General features: G+C 39.4%; 1 long non-coding RNA gene across 1 annotated transcript in view; it reads right to left on the bottom strand.

The window, feature by feature from the left end:
- Positions 1-610: 610 nt before the first annotated feature.
- The window catches only part of LOC140453650 (uncharacterized), a 176,714-nt gene continuing 155,649 nt past the window's right edge, over positions 611-21,675 (bottom strand). The window contains exon 4 of the long non-coding RNA XR_011952448.1: positions 611-726. This is a non-coding gene — a long non-coding RNA (uncharacterized lncRNA). The remainder of the gene's footprint in view (positions 727-21,675) is intronic.

Genomic DNA, 21,675 nt, shown 5'->3' with positions numbered 1-21,675 from the left:
CAAAATAGTGTCATAGATTTGCATTCACAACTTATTTTTATTCCCAAGACTTTATAATTTATCAAACCACATTACAGAAAACTATGCAAGCTGTATTTAAAACCTCAGGTGTATCCGTAGTTCTATTAGATTCACTAAATAAAGGAACATATTCAGTGATCACAGTGAGGAGAAAAATGGTTTCAACTACAACCATAGGGTCCAAAAGTGGTTAAGAATGGAAACAAGAATGGAAATTACACAAAGTCAAACCACAATATTCTGTAATGACTTTATTCTGTTATGCAATATATTTCTCAGTGCATTTCTTGCCAATTGAAGTTTTAATTTTGATAAATTTTCATTAACTGTGTCACAAATCATGAATCTTCACAAATAAAATCATCAAGGGATTTCTGCAGCTGTGAAACAACATGTTGTAAAATTCCAAAGACAGACATCTGGGGAACAAAATTACTTCACAAAGTACAAAATTCTATTATTAAAAGTTTCATGACGATGTGAATGTAATATTTATTATTACAAAGGGCGTCCAGCTCTCCTGATTGGCTTACGTTAATCATGTTTTGCTTTAGACCAGAGATGTCCAAAAACCAGACAAGGAAATCTTGTTGACTTTGCATTTACAGATTATTTGCTGTACACAAGCAATTGAGGTGGAAAGCACATCATAGCCTCAGCTATATTCAACCACTTTAGTATTTTTTCAAGCACATGTCTGAAAATCTGGAAAACAAGATATTATAGTAACAAGGTTACAAATTAACTCTCTTTCTCTGTCCACAAATGCTGCCAGAACAGTTGAATTTCTCAAGCAATCTCTGTGTTTGTATTCTACAGAATAAACTGATCGATTTCAATTACTATATACTAAACATTTCTCTTTGATACCAGTTGGAATGGGGAGAGTCCAATCCATGAGCAAGTCAGAGGAAACTCAGTTCGGATTCTGTTGGGATGCAAAACCATTTAAGCTATATAGTTCTGACCTGACTGCTATCACTAAAATTAGTGAGATAAACGATTCAAGAAAATTACAGTTGATTAAGAGGAAAGGAAATAATTGAAAATCAATTTATTAATTGAGTGAAGCCCATATCCAGCTCAAGTTTGATTCTCAAAATGACCACGTGACCAAAAGTTTTTATTAAAGTAATTCTACGTAATCACCTAAAGCTTCTATATTTTACTTCTTTTGTCACTTGGACGGAAAAATGTGATATATACGTGTATGTATATATATATTTATATATATGCATACATATCTATAAATTAATGTCTGCAAGGGCCATTGGTGTATATATGATGTGTACACAAGAACAAAGAAAATTTACAGCCCTTCGGCCCTCCAAGCCTGAGCCGATCCAAATCCACTGCCTGAACCTGTCACCCAATTCCTAAGCATCTGTAACTTTCTGCTCCCCACCTATTCGTACAGCTGTCCAGACGCATCTTCAATGAATCTTCCATGCCTGCCTCTACTACCTCTGCTGGCAATTCATTCTAGGCACCTCCCACCCTCTGTGGAAAGTACTTGTCGCATGTATCCCCCTTAAATTTTTCACCTCTCACCTTGAAAGCGTGATCTCTCGTTATTGTATCCTTCACACTGGGAACAAGCTTATCTCTATCTACCCTGTCTATACCTGTCATGATTTTGTAGACCTCAATCAGGTCCCCCCTCAATCTCTCTTTTTCTAATGAAAACAAACCTAACCTACTCAATCTCTCTTCATAGCTAGCACCTTCCGTACATGACAAAATCCTCGTAAAACTTCTCTGCACCCTCTCCAAAATGTCCGCATCCTTTTGGTAATGTGGCCACCAGAACTGTACACAGTATTCTAAATGCGGCCGAACCAACGTCTTGTACAATTGTAACATGACCTGCCAGGTCTTATACTCAATACCCGGTACGATGAAGGCAAGCATACCATATGCCTTTTTGACCACTCTAACTACCTGTGCAGCAACCTTCAGGGTACAATGGATCTGAACTCCCAGATCTCTCTGCTCATCAACTTTTTCCAAGGCTCTTCCGTTTACTGTATAATTCACTCTAGAATTAGACTTCCCAAAATGCATCATCTCACATTTGCCTGAATTGAACTCCATCTGCGCTTCTCCGCCCAACTCTCTAGTCTATCTATATTCTCCTGTATTTAGATTAGATTACTTACAGTGTGGAAACAGGCCCTTCGGCCCAACAAGTCCACACTGACCCACCGAAGCGCAACCCACCCAGACCCATTCCCCTACATTTACCCCTTCAACTAACACTATGGGCAATTTAGCATGGCTAATTCACCTAACCTGCACATTTTTGGACTGTGGGAGGAAACCGAAGCACCTAGAGGAAACTCATGCAGACATGGGGAGAATGTGCAAAATCCACACAGAGAGTCGCCTGAGGCGGAAATTGAACCCAGGTCTCTGGCACTGTGAGGCAGCAATGCTAACCACTGTGCCCCCGTGCCGCCCATATTCTTTGACAGTCCCCTATGCTTTCTTCTAGCTGACACTAAACCTCATGTAATCTGATCATATGAACAGTGCCCTCTTCCAGATCATTTATGTACATCACAAACAACAGTGGCCCCACCACTGATCCTTGTGGAACACCACTGGTCACCTTTCTCCATTGCGAGAAACTCCCTTCAACTACTACTCTCTGTTTCCTCCCTTGCTCAACCAGCTCTTTATCCACCTAGCTAGAATACCCAACACACTATGTGACTTCACTTTCTCCATTAGTTTACTATGGGGAACCTTATCAAACACCTTACGAATGTCCATGTATAAGACATCTACAGCCCTTCCTTCATCTATCAACTTGGTCACTTCCTCAAAGAACTCTATTAAATTGGTAAGGCATGATCTCCCCGGCACAAAATCATGTTGCCTATCACTGATAAGCCCATTCTTTTCCAAATTTAAATAGATTTTATCCCTCAGGACCTTCTCCTTCAACTTTCCCACCACTGACGTCAGGCTCACTGGTTTGTAGTTACCTGGAATATCCACACTTGTACAGAGGGACATGAGCAAAACTCCAATCCATCGGCACCTCACCTGTGTTTAAGGATGCTACAAAGATATCTGTCAGGCCCCAGTTATTTCCTCCCTCACCTCCCTTAGCAACCTGGGATAGATCCCATCTGGTCTTAGGGATTTGTCCACCGTAATAGCCTTTAGCCAACCCAACACATCTTCCCTACTTATGACAATGTGATCCAGAGTAATCAAACTTCTATCCCTAATCTCATTATTCATCATGTCTCTCTCCTCAGTGAACACTGATGCAAACTAATCATTCAGAATCTCACCCATTTTCTCAGATTCGACACCCAGCCTTCCTTCCTTCTTTATCCTTTAGTGGACCAATCTGTTCTCTAGTTACCCACTTGCTTCTTATATAAGAGTAAAAGTTTTTGGGATTCTCCTTAATTCTGCTCATTAAAGTTATTTCAGGACCCCTTTAGCTCACTTGATTCCTTGTTTAAGACTGGTCTTACTCTCCTGATATTCCTCCAGTGCCCATTCTGTTCTTAGCTGCCTGGACCTTATGTACGCTTCCCTTTCCTCTTAGCTAGTGGTACGATTTCTCCTGTCAAATTTTGTTCACGAATCTTGCCTTTCTTATCCTTTGCTTTGAGACTTCCGTTTTGAGACTTTGAAACAAACAAAAACAGAAATTGCTGGAGAATCTCAGCAAGTCTTGAGGCATCAACTTTGAGTCCAGTGACTGTTCTTCAGTTCCACTGAGTTTCTCCAGCAATTTCCAGTTTTGTTTGTTTCAGATCTCCAGCTTCTGCAGTTCTTTGTTTTAGATGTATGAGACTTGATCTGGATATGTGCAGAAGAAACACACCTTGTTTTAACCAGGATAGACATATTAGAGATGTCCAATATTAATTCAAGCTTATATCTGAATGTCCATCAATGGTTCCTTCATCAACGGTTTCTTATTAGTTGCACCTTTTGGGTCATTTTCCCTATGGGTTCAAAAAGCTACCCAACATTTAACTTGTTGAGATAAAACTTCAGAAAAGAAAACTTTACCCTCATGAGCAAAGCTGCTACTATGGCCATCCAACAACAATGGATGTTAAACAATTGCCTACAACATCATAGCAATTAAATACTCAAAAATCAAAGATAGTGCAGAGATCGAAGTTGAGAAAATGTAAAGTTAGTTATTACCATTTTCACTATGAAGATAATTACGTACTGTGGAATATCTATTGTCAAATCAATCTTTTTAATATCTCAATGTTTAATTATATAATTTTCATTGGGATGCAAGAAGTGAGATAACTCTGGGTGTTTCTACAAACCCCTGAAGGTGCCAGGCTAAATGAACAAAACAATTGACTTTATAAATAAATGCATAGACATGAAAGGTCAGAATATTATGCTAATTTCCCATAAATACTGCAGAATAACCTCAGCTGGAATATTTTGTTCAGTTCTGAATAAGACGCTTCAGGAAAACTGAACAAAGTTAAAAATCACACAACACCAGGCTTTAGTCCAATAGGTTTAATTGGAAGCACTAGATTTCGGAGCACTGCTCCTTCATCAAGTGGTTGTGGAGTATAAGATTGTAAGACACAGAATTTATAGCAAAGGTTTACAGAGAGATGTAACTGAAATTATATATTGGAAAAGTCCTGGATTGTTTGTTAAGTCCCACATCTGTTAGAATGACCAAGTTGGTTTCAGTTCTTTCATACGTAAATTGCAAAACTTATTTTTAAAAGTTACATTCTGAAGCGAATTTTAACAATGCAACTTTTAAAAAGCATTTTGTGATTTACATGTGAAAGAACTGAAACCAATGTTGTCATCCTAGCAGACATGGGACTTAACAAACAATCCAGGTCTTTTTCAGCACACTGCAAACTTTTGCTATAAGTTCTGAGTCTTACAATCTTATACTCCACAACCACCTGATGAAGGAGCAGCGCTCCGAAAGCTAGTGCTTCCAATTAAACCTGTTGGACTATAACCTGATGTTGTGTGGTTTTTAACTTTGTACACCCCAGTCCAACACCGGTTCCTCCATAGAGTCACAGAGTCATAGAGACGTACAGCATGGAAACAGACCCTTTGGTCCCACCTGTCCATGCCGGCAGATATCCCAACCCAATCTAGTTCCACCTGCCAGCACCCGGCCCATATCCCTCCAAACCCATCATATTCATATACCCATCCAAATGCTTCTTAAATGTTGCAATTGTACCAGCCTCCACCACTTCCTCTGGCAGCTCATTCCATACACGTACCACCCTCTGCGTGAAAAAGTTGCCCCTTAGGTCTCTTTTATATCTTTCCCCTCTCACCCTAAACCTATGCCCTCTAGTTCTGGACTCCCCCACCCCAGGGAAAAGACTTTGTCTATTTATCCTATCCATGCCCCTCATAATTTTGTAAACCTCTATAAGGTCATATCTCAGCCTCCGATGCTCCAGGGAAAACAGCCCCAGCCTGTTCAGCCTCTCCCTGTAGCTCAGATCATCCAACCCTGGCAATATCCTTGTAAATCTTTTCTGAACCCTTTCAAGTTTCACAACATCTTTCCGATAGGAAGGAGACCAGAATTGCACGCAATATTCCAACAGTGGTGGAACAAATGTCCTGTACAGCCGCAACATGAACTGCCAACCCCTGTACTCAATACTCTGACCAATAAAGGAAAGCATACCAAATGCCTTCTTCACTATCCTATCTACCTGCGACTTTACTTTCAAGGAGCTATGAACCTACACTCCAAGGTCTCTTTGTTCAGCAACATTCCCTAGGACCTTACCATTAAGTGTATAAATCCTGCTAAGATTTGCTTTCCCAAAATGCAGCACCTCACATTTATCTGAATTACACTCCATCTGCCACTTCTCATGCCATTGGCCCATCTGGTTAAGATCCTGTTGAAATCTGAGGTAACCCTCTTCGCTGTCCACTACACCTCCAATTTTGGTGTCATCTGCAAACTTCCTAACTGTACCTCTTATGCTCATATCCAAATCATTTACAACAACTTAAGCTCTGGGTCTCAGAACCTCAGCAGCAGCTGGTATCTCTGTGGCACATCCGTAATGTTGGCAACTTCATAGATAGCATGCTTGGGGAGTGGAGTGTTGCTGCAATCCGGTCGGGGATATCATGGGTGATCAGAAGGTCAGAATGACGTGGAGGGGAGGTATGGTGACTCAGGTTGGGAGTATGTAGGATTTATGGGCTGCTGGGTCTGGGGGTGATGGATAGTTCAAGATGATTATAAATCAGAAGTTAAATGAAGGATTCTAATTTCTGTAGCTTTATCTGGCTAACTAATCAAGTGAATCAGAACAATCCTGAGCCTTTGCCTTTTTCAGAGGGTTCCAGATGTTGAATTATTGCCTGGCTGAAGTTTGAACTTCTACAGGATTCCCAAGGTAACCGCTGCTTCATTGTGTTCAAATAGGCCTAGTTGTGAAAATCCGGTCTATATTACTACAACAACTGTCTAATCATTGGATGTACTGCATCTTTTTCTTCACAGATCATTGTTTTCCAAACTTCTTTCCAACATTATTGACTGTATTACTCACTTAAAGACCACCTTAAATCTTTCTCTCCAAACGTATGCGCAGTCTCCTCTTCCAACCCACACAATATACATTTCTCTCCCTTATACAGTACTCTGTTCTGTTCTTTCAAGTGAAGAGTGCACGATAAACGAAAGTTCTTTTGGTTATAGCAAAGAGACAAGCCAGTCTTTTGTGCCAGCAGAAATCCCTTTTCCTGGTTTGCTTTGTAGTTATCAATCAATTTTGGAGCACCATCTAATCATATTAATATGCATGGAACTCATTCACATCAAGCATAGATTATTTTTCTGCTTCTGTTGCAAAGTAACATGTACATTGACAATGTGTTTCACCATATAACATGTAACTGAGTATCATCAAAATCTGACTTCAATATCAACCATTATTTGGTTAATCTATTTGCAGATATCTTGTAGATTTTCATCATTGAAATTGTGGATAATGTGAATGATTTCAAAGTTAAAAATCATGCAACACCAGGTTATAGTCCAACAGGTTTATTTGGAAGCACTAGCTTTCGGAGCTTTGCTCCTTCATCAGGTTGTTGAAGTGCGTGGGTCTGTAGCAGAGAAGGAAAAGTTGAACTCTCTTTAAATTATCTTTATTTTTAAAAGGTTTTATTTTAAGTTTATGTGAATGGTACCTATGCATGACAACAATGTACACTTTTCGCTGTATTTTATATTGAATACGCGTGCCAATAAATGATTTAATTCAATTCATGCAGTGTTTCTCTGCTACCAGTTGTTACTGAGGTATGAGATTTCTAATATGTATCATTATTTAGTGTCCTGGTGTAAACTATCCCACTGATCAATTTAGATTCCCTTTATAAATGAGTACTCCATTTCTCTATAATATCCCACAATAATTCACATTGATTACACTTCAGCTTAGGAAGAGAAATCAATACAACCCTTAGTCTCTAAACTAACTAATCTATTGGGTAGAATGCATTTATACTTGCATGCTGTTTGCCTCATGTTTCAGCTGCAGTGATCTCAAAAAAACTTCGCTGAGCACATCAAACTATAGTAAGTGGAAAATCAAGTTTCCCCACCAAAACTGATTCATCACAAGATTAAAAAACATATTGTGCTGAGGGGAGATCATCAGGGAAAAAAAAATGTACATTCACCCGTCATGTCAGCTAGCTGCCTAATAATCTGTCTGAAATGTTGGCTACTCTGTAAGGAAGATCAATCTAGGAGTTATTATTTTCACAGAAGACAAACGAAAACCTTCTGTTTACCAGCAGAACACAATTGTTCTAGCATCTGATGTTCGTGTTAGCATCAGTTGTTGCCAGGAGCAGCATTTGCATAAAATTAAATGAATGATCATTTTAAGCCTATAGCAATATGCAAACAAATATGTTTTCAAAAGAGACAACACATAACTAACATTGGCTGCCAGTATAACAAACAGAAGCAGAGAATTTCACTGAATGTAAACTTTGCTATGTAAAAGGATAATTGATATGCAAAACAAATGTTGTTTTTCACATAGTTAATTTTGAGGTTTAATGGGATCATATAGATCAAAAGTGAATAGAAAGACTACAGGTAGTCCACTTTGTTTGCATGATACAAACACCTTCTCTATCAAGTGACCTATAAATGCAATGGTCTTGGATCTCTCGGTATCCCTTTCATATTGACAGACAGAGAAACAAAGTTCATGGCTTATGTCTACGTTGACTACTGGCTTAATCTTTAAAATTTGAAGTTGATATTGTATTTCCAAGTGACCTGACTTGTTTGATTAATGATTGTCTTCTCTTCCTACATCTGACAATGTAGGAACCCTCATGTAGCTTCCTTACTACCCAGACGAAATGATGGTCAAACTCCACATAACAGCTACTGTGATTATCACCCCTACACAGAAATTATTGCCAAATTGAGAATTTTACACTTTAAAATTACAATCCCTGTCAGTGGAAATTGAAAGGAAACTGAATTACCTTCAATGTGGAGTTGCCAGAGAGGAGTCCTTCAGAGGCAAAAGATAATTATGTAATAAATATATAGTTACTGATTATTTTAGCATGGGCGGCACGGTGGCACAGTGGTTAGCACTGCTGCCTCACAGCGCCTGAGACCTGGGTTCAATTCCCGCCTCAGGCGACTGACTGTGTGGAGTTTGCACGTTCTCCCCGTGTCTGCGTGGGTTTCCTCCGGGTGCTCTGGTTTCCTCCCACAGTCCAAAGATGTGCAGGCCAGGTGAATTGGCCATGCTAAATTGCCCATAGTGTTAGGTAAGGGGTAAATGTAGATGTAGGGGTATGGGTGGGTTACGCTTCGGCGGGGCGGTGTGGACTTGTTGGGCCGAAGGGCCTGTTTCCACACTAAGTAATCTAATCTAAAAAAAAAGTAAATATTTTCAAACAGGTTTCCTTTAACATTACAATTATTGTCGCACAAAAGCACAGGCTGAAAATTTTGCAGGCAGAGCAAAGAATGAACCTCTGACAGGCCATCTTTGGAGTCTTGTCTGGTGTTTTCAAAACAAAAGTATCTCCATCACTGAAAGTGAGGAGAATAATGTTTTTACCTTTGTTTGTTACTCTATAAATTACATACCTTGAAACTCAATGAACAGTTTTCAACAGATAATGAATGGTCTAAGGAAGAACCAATTAGTTTTAAGATATGAATTTGGATCTGGAATTGTCTAAAAGATCTATTAGTGCTGGAGACAGGACAAATTCATTGCTTTTTTAAAGGGTATTGTCGTTTTCTTTTGTATAGAATGCCATTGATGTTTTAGAGTATTGTGATTGCCTCCACAGCTGTGATAAAATTTATTACAGCTGGCAACATGCAAGCAGCGTTTTTAGAGCAGGCTATTTGATCTGGATTGGCCAGAAGACTACATAGACAGCTGAAGTGTCTTAATAAAAAGATTTATTTTTCAGATAAGCTACTAAAGAGCATCAACCAGGCACAGAAAAGTGTCAAGAAAGAATTGCATTAGTGTAATAACATTTGTTCATATGCATGGCAAAGTTATGCATAGTACTGAATGCCTCTTAATTTATTGGAGTTGTTTAGGACAATTGATGTTTCAGATTCATTTGTTTCAACATTTTTGATCCTTTTTGAATGCACCACTCCAAAATTCAGTCTGCACAGCACAATGAGAAAAGTAAATGCTCCCAAAACTTTTAATGCTACTGTCTCCATTGGTAATCAATTGTTAATGAGTATGATTGTTCTGCTAGATATTTCAGTGTCACTGGTCTTGTGCACCTTTGTGTGCCCAATAAGGCTGGTCATTGAGCTATATTTGCAACAACACATTGGCAGGTGTTTCTGGGAGATAGAATTGGTCCTTCACCGTGAAATTGCAGGCACTCTTGCCTCTTGTTCCCTTTCCGTATCTCCTCTTGTCGACAGGTATTTTGAAAGAATTAGGTCCCTTCATACAGGAGCTTCCCCAAGTCAGTTTCTTCTGAATGTGAGTCTCCCATACATTGACAACTTTATTTCTTGAGGGAAGCCTTCAGGAAGTCTTTGTAACATGTTCTTTGTCCTCCTCTTGATCTAGTGCCTTCCTTGAGCTAGGCAAAGATGATTTACTTTGGCAATTGGAACTTTCGCAATAAACCCCACCTTTTGTATTAACCTGTCTTTCTCTTTCAGCCAATGAGCTTACTATTACTTTTAAATTTTACCTCAATGGCTCTGTGCTTTTACTAAATGCGATATTGTTAATTCAGCTGCTCTGTTTAATCCCTAGGTTAAATACATCTGATATCATATTCCTAGAGATTCAAGCTGTGAAATGAAGCTATATACATGAATTGTGGTAACCTTTAATGGAACATACTTTTCAATTTACAGTTCAGCAAGACAGAGGAAGAGATGTATGTCAGGGTTTCATTTCACATCAGTAAACTGGACAGATGCATACGAGACTGGGATAATATTCTTCCAAGACATTTCCATATACTGTTAACATTAAAGGAAGCAAAATTTACTGTGAAGATATTGGGAAAACATTCCATGTAAATAAGGCACTTACCTGCTATTAGTGAATGAGAAGAAACTGCTGGGTTTTAAGCTAAAGACACTGATCTGCCAAATTTGATTTATTTTCTGCAAAGGACTAAACATTGGGTTTATTAATTTTTACATGTTTCGTATTTTTTTCTGTTCTTCAATATGTAATGGTTCATTCCTGAGATACAAGCCCCAAGATTAATTCTTTTTGATTAATTTTAGGATCTGGGTTTTACCAACTAGGCTAGCATTTTTGGCCTATCCTTAATTGCCCTGGAGAAAGTGATGTTCATCTGCCTTCACAGTTTTTGTGTTTTATATAGGAAATGAAGTCTAGGACTTTCACTCCATACCAGTGAAGAAATGGTGATGTATTGTACTGGATGATTTTCAACTATTTGAATGTTGTTGGAGCTATATCCATCCAGGCGAGTGCAGACTATTCCATCACACTCCTGATGTATGTCTTGTAGATGATGGAAAGTCTTTAGGGAGGCAGGCAGTGAGTTATTCACCAAAGAATTCCTAGACTTTGAACTACTCTTGTAGCCACTGTGTTGATATAGTTAGAACAGATCAGTTTCCAGTCAATTGTAATCTCTGGTTTTGGGAAAGTGGGAGGTTCACTGATAGTAGTACCATTGAATGTCAAGAGATTAATGGTTAGTTTCTCTCTTGTTGGCATGATCATTTCCCAACCCTTGTGTGGCATGAATGTTTCTTAATCATTTAGCAGCTAGGCTGAGATATTGCCCAGGTTTTGCATAAAGATACAGACTGCTTTAGTGTCTGAGGATTGGGAATGGTGTTCCACAATGTTCACTCATTAGTGAACACCCTCACTTTTGACATTATAATGGAGGGAAGGTTATTGTTAAAACATAGTTGGCTTAGTAAACTACTCTGAAGAGCTCCTGCAGTGATAGGCTGGGACTGAGATGATTGACCTCCAGCAATCCAATCCTTTGCTCCTTTGTATGAAGCGTGTCTCCGATCAGCAGAAGGTTTCTCCCGAAATCCACAGTGACTCCAGTTTTTTTCGGGTTCTTGGATGCCACACGGTCAAAAAGGCCTTAATGTCAAGAACAGTCAATCTCACCTCTCCTCTGGAGATCGCCTCTTTTATCTATGCCTGGACCAAGGCAGTAATGAGGTCAGGAACTGAGTGACCCTGGCAGAATTCAAACTGGGTGTAAATCTTTTTTTTTGCAAGTGCCATTTAATAGCATTGTCAATTACCCCTTCATCGCTTTGCTAATGATCAAGAGTGGACTGATCGGGCAGTAATAGGTTGGGTTGGATTTGTTCTGCTTTTTGTGGACCAGACACACTGGTCAAATGTCCAGACTGGGAGATGTCCTGGGAGTGTCAGAGCTTGATATTCATTCTAAACCATGAAGTAAGTTCAGGACATTTGCCAGTGACTTTTTAACCTTAACCACTTGATTATCATTTTCTACCTAAACAGCAAGAGCAGGCAAATCAACTGACAAATAAAAAGTACAATTGAAAGATAAAAGTGGGAAGAGTTGTTGCTGACAGAAAGAGAAGATGACACTGATTTCACTAGACTATTTCCTGCTAGAGATATTAAGGGGCTGAAGAGTGGATATTATGAAATTGGAAAGGGTGCAATGAAGATGTTACCAAGACTAGATGATTTGAGTTCTAAGGAGAGCCTGGATAGGCCAGGACATCTTTTTCCTAGAGTGTAGTAGTTTGAGGGATGACCTTATAGGAGTTTTTAAAATCACGAATCTTTTCCCGAGGGTAGGGGATTTCAAGAATAGAGGGAATAGATAGAGGAAAGATTCGACAAGGAACTGGAAGGTAACTTTTTCACATTGTAGATGATGGGTCTATGGAATGAATTGCCAAAAAAAGTGATAGATAGAGTTATAGTAAAGATATTTAAAAGACGTTTGAACTGATACATGAATAAGAAAGGTTTAGAGGGATACTGGTGATTTGCAGACTGGGGGTGATATGGTTTGGGATTATGTTCAGCATGGACTAGTTGAACTAAACAGTCTGTTTCTGTGTTGTGTGACTCCTTGACTTGATAAATAGGACTCGTTTATTTTGAGAAACCTGGTCGGCATGGACAGGTTGGACTGAAGACTCTATTTCCATTCTGTACAGCTCTATAACTCTGTGCTGAAGTAGAAGTCACAGTTGAAATAAAGGACCCGAGACTGAGGTGGTAGAAGGGTTCAGCAATAAAAGCATTACAGTTTGGTTCTGGACTCAGTGTTGATGAGGTTTAATGCCCAAGACGTGCAGGATATTGTAATTGAATATATGGGCACGTACAATTGAATCCTGCAGTATCCTGCACCCTATCACCACCCTGACTACCCTTGCTCTCCTTTCTCCAAAGGGGAATGGGGGTAATGGGAGGCATTGTGGGAATGACTGATTGCGAGGCTGAGGCTAATGCTCTGGAGACAGGGATTTCTAACCCTCCATGGCTGCTTATTGAACTTCAACTCAATGAAACAAAATCAAGAATTGAAAGCTAGCCTCAGTCATTATGCCATGAACCACCACCAATTGTCATAAAACTTCATCAGATTAACAAAATCCTTTAGGGAAGAAATCTACTGCCCTTCTCTGGTCTGCTTACATGTGACTCTAGGTCGACGTTGTTATTTGTGCTTTATGTATTAAAAATGCTTTGTATCCAAGCACTCTGTTTGGTGAAACTTTCAAGAGTGGTTCAAATTAATTTTGTTAACAAAATATTCATTATTAAAAAAAACCATGCAAGCATTTCCTAAATTTCCAAAATATTTACTCTCAATCAAGATCTATCTGTCTGAGAAAGGATATTATCCACAATGATCCATGTGTAGGAGCTGGTCCATTGGAATCTCTTTCCTCTCTGACATAGGGCTTGGCTCTCTTCCACAAAGGTGGGTCTTGCAGATCAGAGCCAACCTTTTCTTTTCTCTCTTTCTCACTCACACACACTCACACACACACTCACACACACACAGTGTTCAGAGCTCTGTCTCAAGGCCAGATTGAGTCTTTGCTGAGGCTTCATTGAGTAGCTGGCTTCCAGGTGCATGTGTTTTCATCCCTCCTCACAATCAATCTTCTGGAATGTTCTGTGATCTTAGGCCAATGGGGTTATGACCTAAGTTCAAATCATCCAATGGGGTCGCATCAATATCCTGCATCGTTGACATGTCATGTAAAGTACATGTTTTCAGTCAGTTATGATTTGGAGATACTGGTGTTGGACTGGGGTATACAAAGTTCAAAATCACACAACACCAGGTTATAGTCCAACAGGTTTAATTGGAAGCACGCTAGCTTTTGGAGCGCTGCTCCTTCATCAGGTGGTTGTGGAAGGAGCGGCACTCCAAAAGCTAGTGTGCTTCCAATTAAACCTGTTGGAATATAACCTGGTGTTGTGTGATTTTTAACTTCAAGCAGTTAAGATGCCAGAACATTTGATTGACACCTTTGCATTCCAGAACCCTCAGACTGGTTATAACTGGTTCCAGTATGCCTTTTTAGCCTCTTCCATTGTTTTCCATAGCTGCTAGCTGCCAGCTCCTGTTCGATTTAGTTTGGCCAATTTTGTCAGGCCCAATTTTCTCCAGCTGTATGTCAATTTAGAATGTCCAATTTTGGACCTGTGGTCACTTGACCACAACATAATGTGGCTAATGCTTAATTGATCTCTGAAATGGCTGCAGTAAGACACTCAGTTCATTGGCAGTCAGGGAGAGGAAACAAATGCTGGCCTTGCCAACAATGCACATATCCCAAGATAGAGTAAAGAAGAAAGACCTCCAACAGATCTCATCTTATGAATGTTCTAACTGTATACTTAATAACACGTCTTCACATCCCCATCTATCAATCTTCTTTATCGTCATCCTCATCAAGCTGGCTCATCCTTTCCATCGGATTAACATATGCCTTTGAACTCAGTTGTAATTGTTGGAGATTGTTGGAGCAGAGAGCACAGGACACTAGAGAGAGTACTGGACAAGCCCCCCAGCAGCTAATGCAGATCAAATTGCCAAACAGCAGGTTCTCGACAAATGCGTGAGCTGCTACAATTGTATTTTCCTCATCACACACCATCATTTCTTCCTCAATCACCTTCAGGCAGAATGAGGGAAGGAACACAATCTTTAGCTGGTGTTAATGCTGTGGAACTTTAACGACTGGAAGATTTCTGTTGTTGAGGATAGGTCAGTTGTCAGTGGCAGACTTCCCTACTGGCCCTCAATATATGGCGACTCCAAAAAATGAGAGAAGTAGTTATTAACAGCCCTGTGAAGTGACAAGTTTGAGAAGCAATGAAAGTGAGCCCATTGGGGTGAACGGTAGCTCAGTGGTTAACACTGCTGCCTCACAGTTCTAGAGACCCAGGTTTGATCCTAGTCTTGGGTGAGTGACTGTGTGGAGTTTACATGTTCTCCCCTTGTCTGTATTGGTTTATGTAGGTTCTCCGATTTCCTCCAACATTCCAAAGATGTGCAGGTTATGTGGATTTTCATATTAAATTGCCACATAGTATCCAGGAATGTGCAGGCTAGGTGGATTAGCCATGGTAAATACAGGGCTATAGGGATTGGGTGAGATGGTCTTCAGAGGGTTGGTACAGACTTGGTGGGCTGAATGGCCTCTTTTATGATTCATTTGATGCTGGGAGTGAAGTTGGATTGGTTCCTGTGTGAACTTCAGTTATTTGGAGAATAGACAATGAAGTTTAATTATGATTTTAAGATTTAGGTCATGTTATAAAGTTGAGGGGTCTTTCTTGTAGTTTAGAGTATTAGTTTCCTGTTAAGAAATGTTAAGTCAATTTGCTTTCAGTTTGTCTTTTAGTGTAAAAATCTGAAATCTCTTTGTAAACTTTATTGATTGTGTGATTGTCAGATGTTGCAATTGCTTTCACTGGTGAGTTTCAAAAAACCTAGGATAATCAATACCTTGATATTAAATCCAAGCGTCTGTGTGAATATAACCATACTGAGTAATTAGCAGATGTTAATTACAAACCCTCCTCTCCCGAAGAGGTTACACATGATGAATAATGAGTAGTCCATTTTCCTGGATTTGAACCTCCCTGACCCCACATTTACAACCAGCCTAGTTTCATAAGTTCTGGATCCCCTTCAAAAGTGTACCCATGTACAAATCGTAACAACTGAGTTACAGTTTTCTATTCTTCATGGTGGGATTCACAGTCAATTCAGATCACTATCTTGCCTTTGCCTGATGGCACAATATGCATTTCTAGCAGTTGGTGAAGTAGTTTCACACAGGCTGAAGCTTCCAAAGGAAACATCAGCTGATTCGTGTTCCTTTCAGTTCCCCCAAGTTTCTTGGCTCAACATAATCTTGGTCAACCATGGCAGTATTGAGTGCAGACTAAGAGAAGCATTCATGCAATATTTCTCTGGCCTCCCCATGTCAAGATCTCAAGGTTACTTAAGGTTTTAGCCACTGAGATCCTGACATATGTTTGCCTGTGATTTTATTTTAAACACCAATAATGACTAACAGAAGAACAATTCACATTAATAACGGGGAAAAAAATATTATTATGTTTGCCAATTCTTTCAGACATTTTGGGGGATTTTGAAATATTTTACAACATTCGCTTTTACAATAAATATCGTCATTGATTTCCTTTTCCAGGAAAAGTTACAGATTTGCATGTTAGTATGAGACGAGAATGATGGCAGTTAATACAGGAATAATGTCTTGTTTAGACTGAAGCAGCTGTGTTAGTATTTCAATAGTACTGTTCCAGAAACATTTGGGTGCCTCTGTGTATTCTATATCAGTACACTGTACTCTGATATAAGAGCATTATCATTCACCTCATGAATATAAGGTTCAAAGAAAGCCCTCCTTTGACAGGGCTCACCTATTGTCACTCAGTTAATTGTTCCCTATAGTACATTATATGGTAAAGAAGTACAAGGAACATCAACCCTTGAGCATATGACACAAATGTGAGTTGATAGTTTGGCTTTGTTTTAAATATATAAACATTCATGTTCACTTTTCAGTATACTGGATTCACTGGATAATTGCAGATGGAGCAGCACAAGTGCAGAACTTGGCTTGTGTTGGAAAGTTGCATTTTAAGTAAGTTTGTGATATGCTGATGTAATGGGAACTTTTAAAGTTTGAAACTTAAGTTCAAAAATATTTCCTGGGGGCTATTACTGTGCCTCTAAGATTTTACTGTCATGAAGTGTTGACAGGATAATTGATGTCACAGCTTTTGCACTTATATGATCTATGAATTTGGTTTCAGTATCGACTCAGATCTCTCTCAGTGGACTTCATTTGTGAACCAGAATGTACAATTGCATTAGATCGAATCAAAAGTCGTAAAGCTTTGAGATTGAACAGAGAATTATTGTACCTGGAATACATCAGATACCACTATTAGGTGCTTAAATATGCATTCTACCAGACTCAGGGTTTGCCAAAGAACCAGTTCAGAAGTATATTTAACTCAAACTCTTTGGCATTTATTAACTGGCAAGATAAATTCATGTGGCCTGTAGGAAGTGCCCGTAGATTTCAATATTAACTCCATGTGCACATGCTGAACAGTGGATAATTCAATGTAACTTATTTGCTGTTATTAATGATTAAATGATTTGCTACTATTCAGATCAAAAGGGAGTTTAAATGTGGATGTACAGTCTTTCTTCTTGGTTGTGAATTGAGACTAATGCAGAGCGAGCAGTCCAAATTAATTGGTGCTGCAACATGAAAGGAATACTCTTTTCTTTGCAACACTTTCAATGTTAATAATACAAATGCTATTCTGATGTTTATCTTATTATAAATAGTAGTGTTACATAACAGGTTGCAAAGGGTTTAGATTGTTAATTGTAACTCCAATGGATTTTTATGGCGAAAAATATTCACAAGATCAAAGAACACATCAAAATTTCACATCAGAAAAGAAACAGCAGAGGCTGGGCCAGCTTTTCGAAGAGTTATCTGCTTATTGCCACTTAATGCCAACTCGTTTCTCATATTCTTTTAAATATTTATTGTTCAAATATTTATTCACTTCCCTTGTAAAACTTATTATAGATTCAACTTCCAGCACCATTCCCGGTAACATATACAATGTCCTAGCTTACCCTGACATAAAAGAAAATTCTCATCGCTTCCTAATTTGATATTCAGTTACAATCTTAAACGCATGGCCTTTCATCACTGACTCACCAATACAGTCCATGAATCCAACTTACCTCATGACGAAAACTAGCCATGGCTCCACTATTTACCTCATGTCAAAATTGGCTGACATGTTTCCATAACCTTTATAACTGTACAACTTGCATTTCCTTTCTGTATCATGTTTGATCAGACTGTCATAACAGAACACATAGGGAGTCATTAATGTAAAGTCTCATGGAGTTTCACAAGCTGGTTCATCATTAATGATTCTATCTAACACCGAAATTCCTCAATCTTAAAATAAACTTTACGTAACTAGTATACATAGGTTACTAGCTGGAGACAAGATGGGCATGCCCCTGTATTTTGATCAACGTTCTTCCAAAGAAAAAAAAAGGCTTGAGGTATTAATGATTTGCAGAAGACTGAGGAACTGCAAGTTGCATACTTGTTTAAAAAAGTGTATAAGAATAAATCCAATAATTACAGACCAGTCAATTTAATTTTTGTGGTGGGAATGCTTTTATAACTGATAATCTTGGCAAAACCAGCACAGAATTTGAACAAGAGTGAGGTAATTGAGGAAAGACAGCATGGAATTGTACAGGGTAGATCATGTTCAATGAACTCGATTGATAATTTTGACAAGGTAGCAAAAAAGGTTAATAAAGGTAATGTGATTGATGTTAAGTCCACGAATCTCCAAAAGACATTTGTTAATACGACAAAACAAGCCTGCTATTAAAGGTAGTTGATCGTCACAGACTTCATCAGTAAGAGTTCATGTAAGAGGTAGGGTTTTAGGTTCCTGGATCAATGAGAGCAGTTTTGGGGAAGGTGGGACATGTACAAATGGGACCATCCACACCTGAACCACATTGTGACTGACATCCTTGCCGATTGGTGTGCAAGTGCTATTGGGATGAATTTAAACTCATCTGACAGAGGGAGGGGACGCTGTATATCAATGAAACAGACACATCTTGCTACAGCAAAGGAAGCAAGTCATAGTGAGTTCAGCTATGTTGAGTGTGAAGAGAGTAAGACATGGCTGCATGTCTTTACTTTAATGCAAGGAGTCTAACAGGTAAGAATATGAATTCGTGGTGTGGATTGATGAATGGAAATATGGTATTGTTGCCATCACAGAAATATGATTGAGGGAAGGGCTGGACTAACAACAATTCTCCAGGATGTAGGATCTTTAGGTGAGTCAGAGGAGAATACAAAAAGGATGTTGATTTAGCAGTATTAATTAAGGAGCCAATCACTGAAATAAGGAGAGATGATATCTTGGAAAGATTCTCAAATGAGGCTTGTGGGTAGAACTTAGGAATGTTAAGGGGCAGCTATTTTACTGGGAATGTACTATAGGCCCCCAAAATGTTAGTGGGAATAGAGGAGAAAATATGTAGACAATTCAGAGGTTTATAAGAGTAATAATCGGGTAATTATACTCAGGGATTTCAACTTTTCCAACATAAATTTGGATAGTCATAGCATTAAGAATTTAAAGGGGGTGGATTTCTTTAAATGTATTCAGGGTGGTTTGTTGTATTAATACATAGAAGGCCCAACAAGGGAAAGTACAGTGCTGGATCTGATTCTGGGGAAAGGAGCTGGACAAGTGTTAGATGTTGCAATGGGAAACATCAGGTGATAGCGGCCACGACACAGTATGGTTCAAATCTATTCTGGACAAGGAAAATGATGGTTTTGGATGGGGTCAAGGAAGATTTTATTAAAATAAAGCAGGATCTGACCACAGTAGACTGAGAACAGCTCATTGTGAATAAGTCTACAGCAGAGTAATGGAGGGACAATCAAAAAGAAGCTGGGAGAGTACATGTCCAACATGTACTGTTCTAAGGGAAATATAAGAGCAATAGGTTCAGAACCCTGGATGTTTAGGACAACTCGGGTTGAGAAGGTTAAAACACATAGCATTGAGGGAAACTTGGTGAGTTGGATCAGAAACTGGCTTAGTAATAGTACGCAAAGGGTGGGTGTAGAAGGCTGTTAGAGTGACTAGAGACCAGTATTCAGCCGTGTACTAGGATCAGCATCAGGACCCTAATTGTTTGTAATACACATGAAGGATATAGATGAAAATGTGGGAGGGAATGTTAAGTAAATTTGCAGATGACACCAAGATTGGTTAGAGTGGTTAATAGCGATGAGATGACTGTAGTTTACCGGAAGTTATAGATGGGTTGGTCAGATAGGAAGATCAGTGGCACATGGAATCTAACCTTGATAAGTATGAGGTGATGCACTTTGGAAGAAGGAACAAGATGAAGGAGTATTTAATGAATGGCAGGACATTGGGTCGCTTAGAGGAACAGAGGAATCTTGGGATAATTATTCACAGATCCCTGAAGTTAGCAAAGCACTTGAATAGGATGGTTAAGAATATATACAAAACACTTGCTTTCATCTGTCATAACATAGATTATATGAGCAAGGAGGTAATGTTGGAACTGTACAGAGCATTGGTCAGTCCACAAATGGAGTACTGTGTGCAGTTCTGGTCCTCTCACTACAAGAAGGATGTGCCAGAGGGTACAGAGGAGATTCATCAGAATGTTGCCTGAGATGTGGAAATTGAACTATGATAAGAGACGAGATAGGTTTGGATTGTTTCCTTTAGAGTAGAGAAGACTGAGGGGGAACATGATTGAGGTGTCTAAGTTTGAGGGTATGGATACAGCTATTCCTCATGGTTGAGGGGTCAATCATGCAGGGGCACAGTTTTAAGGTAAGGGGCAGGAGTTTCAGAGGTGATCTGGGGGGGAAAGAAACCTTTTCACTCAGAAGGTGGTGAGAATCTAGAATGCATTGCATGGGAAGATAGTAGATGCTGGAAAACTTACAACCTTTAAAACATATTTGAATGAGCACTTCAAATATCACTATTCAAGGATGTGGGACAACTGCAGGAAATTGGGATTAGTGCAACTTAGTGATAGTTATGTTGGTGCAGACTCAATAGGCTTAAGGGCCTTTTCTATGCTGTGTGAATCTATGAATCTGTATGAGGCAGCTGGGAGGATGTTGGCACACCAGAGAAGTTCATTTAACTTCCTATACACTGCTCACCATACCTCCACACTGTTAAGATGGCATTGATGCTGTCTTGCCTGATGAAAGGCCCTGCTTGAAACTCAACTCGCCTGCTCTTCTGATTATAGAGTCATAGAGATGTACAGCATGGAAATAGACCCTTCGGTCCAACTCGACAAGATATCCCAACCCAGTCTAGTCCCACCTGCCAGCACCTGGCCCATGTGCCTCCAAACCCTTCCTATTCATATACCCATCCATATGCCTTTAAAATGTTGCAATTGTACCAGCTTCCACCACTTCCTCTGGCAGCTCATTCCATACACGTACCACCCTCTGCATGAAAAAGTAGCCACTTAGGTCTCTTTTATATCTTGTCCCCCTCAACCTAAACCTATGCCCTCTAGTTCTGGATTCCCCCACCCCAGGGAAAAGACTTTGTCTATTTATCCTATCCATGCCCCTCATGATTTTATAAACCTCTATAATGTCACCCCTCAGCCTCCAACACTCCAGGGAACACAGGCTCACTGGTCTATCTTTCCCTGGCTTGTCCTTACCAACTTTCTTAAACAGTAGCACCACGTTAGCCAACCTCCAGTCTTCCGGCACCTCACCTGTGACTATTGATGATACAAATATTTCAGTAAGAGACCCAGAAATCACTTCCTTAGCTTCCCACAGAGCTCGAGGGTACACCTGAGCAGGTTCTGGGGATTTATACAGTTTTATGCGTTTCAAGACATCTAGCACTTCCTCCTCTGTAATATGGAAATTTTTCAAGATGTCACCACCTGTTTCCCTACATTCTATATCTTCCATGTCCT

This window comes from Chiloscyllium punctatum, chromosome 27 (genome assembly GCF_047496795.1).
Source record: "Chiloscyllium punctatum isolate Juve2018m chromosome 27, sChiPun1.3, whole genome shotgun sequence".
Classification (NCBI taxonomy): Eukaryota; Metazoa; Chordata; class Chondrichthyes; order Orectolobiformes; family Hemiscylliidae; genus Chiloscyllium; species Chiloscyllium punctatum.
This window is presented reverse-complemented; position numbering and strand designations above follow the sequence as displayed.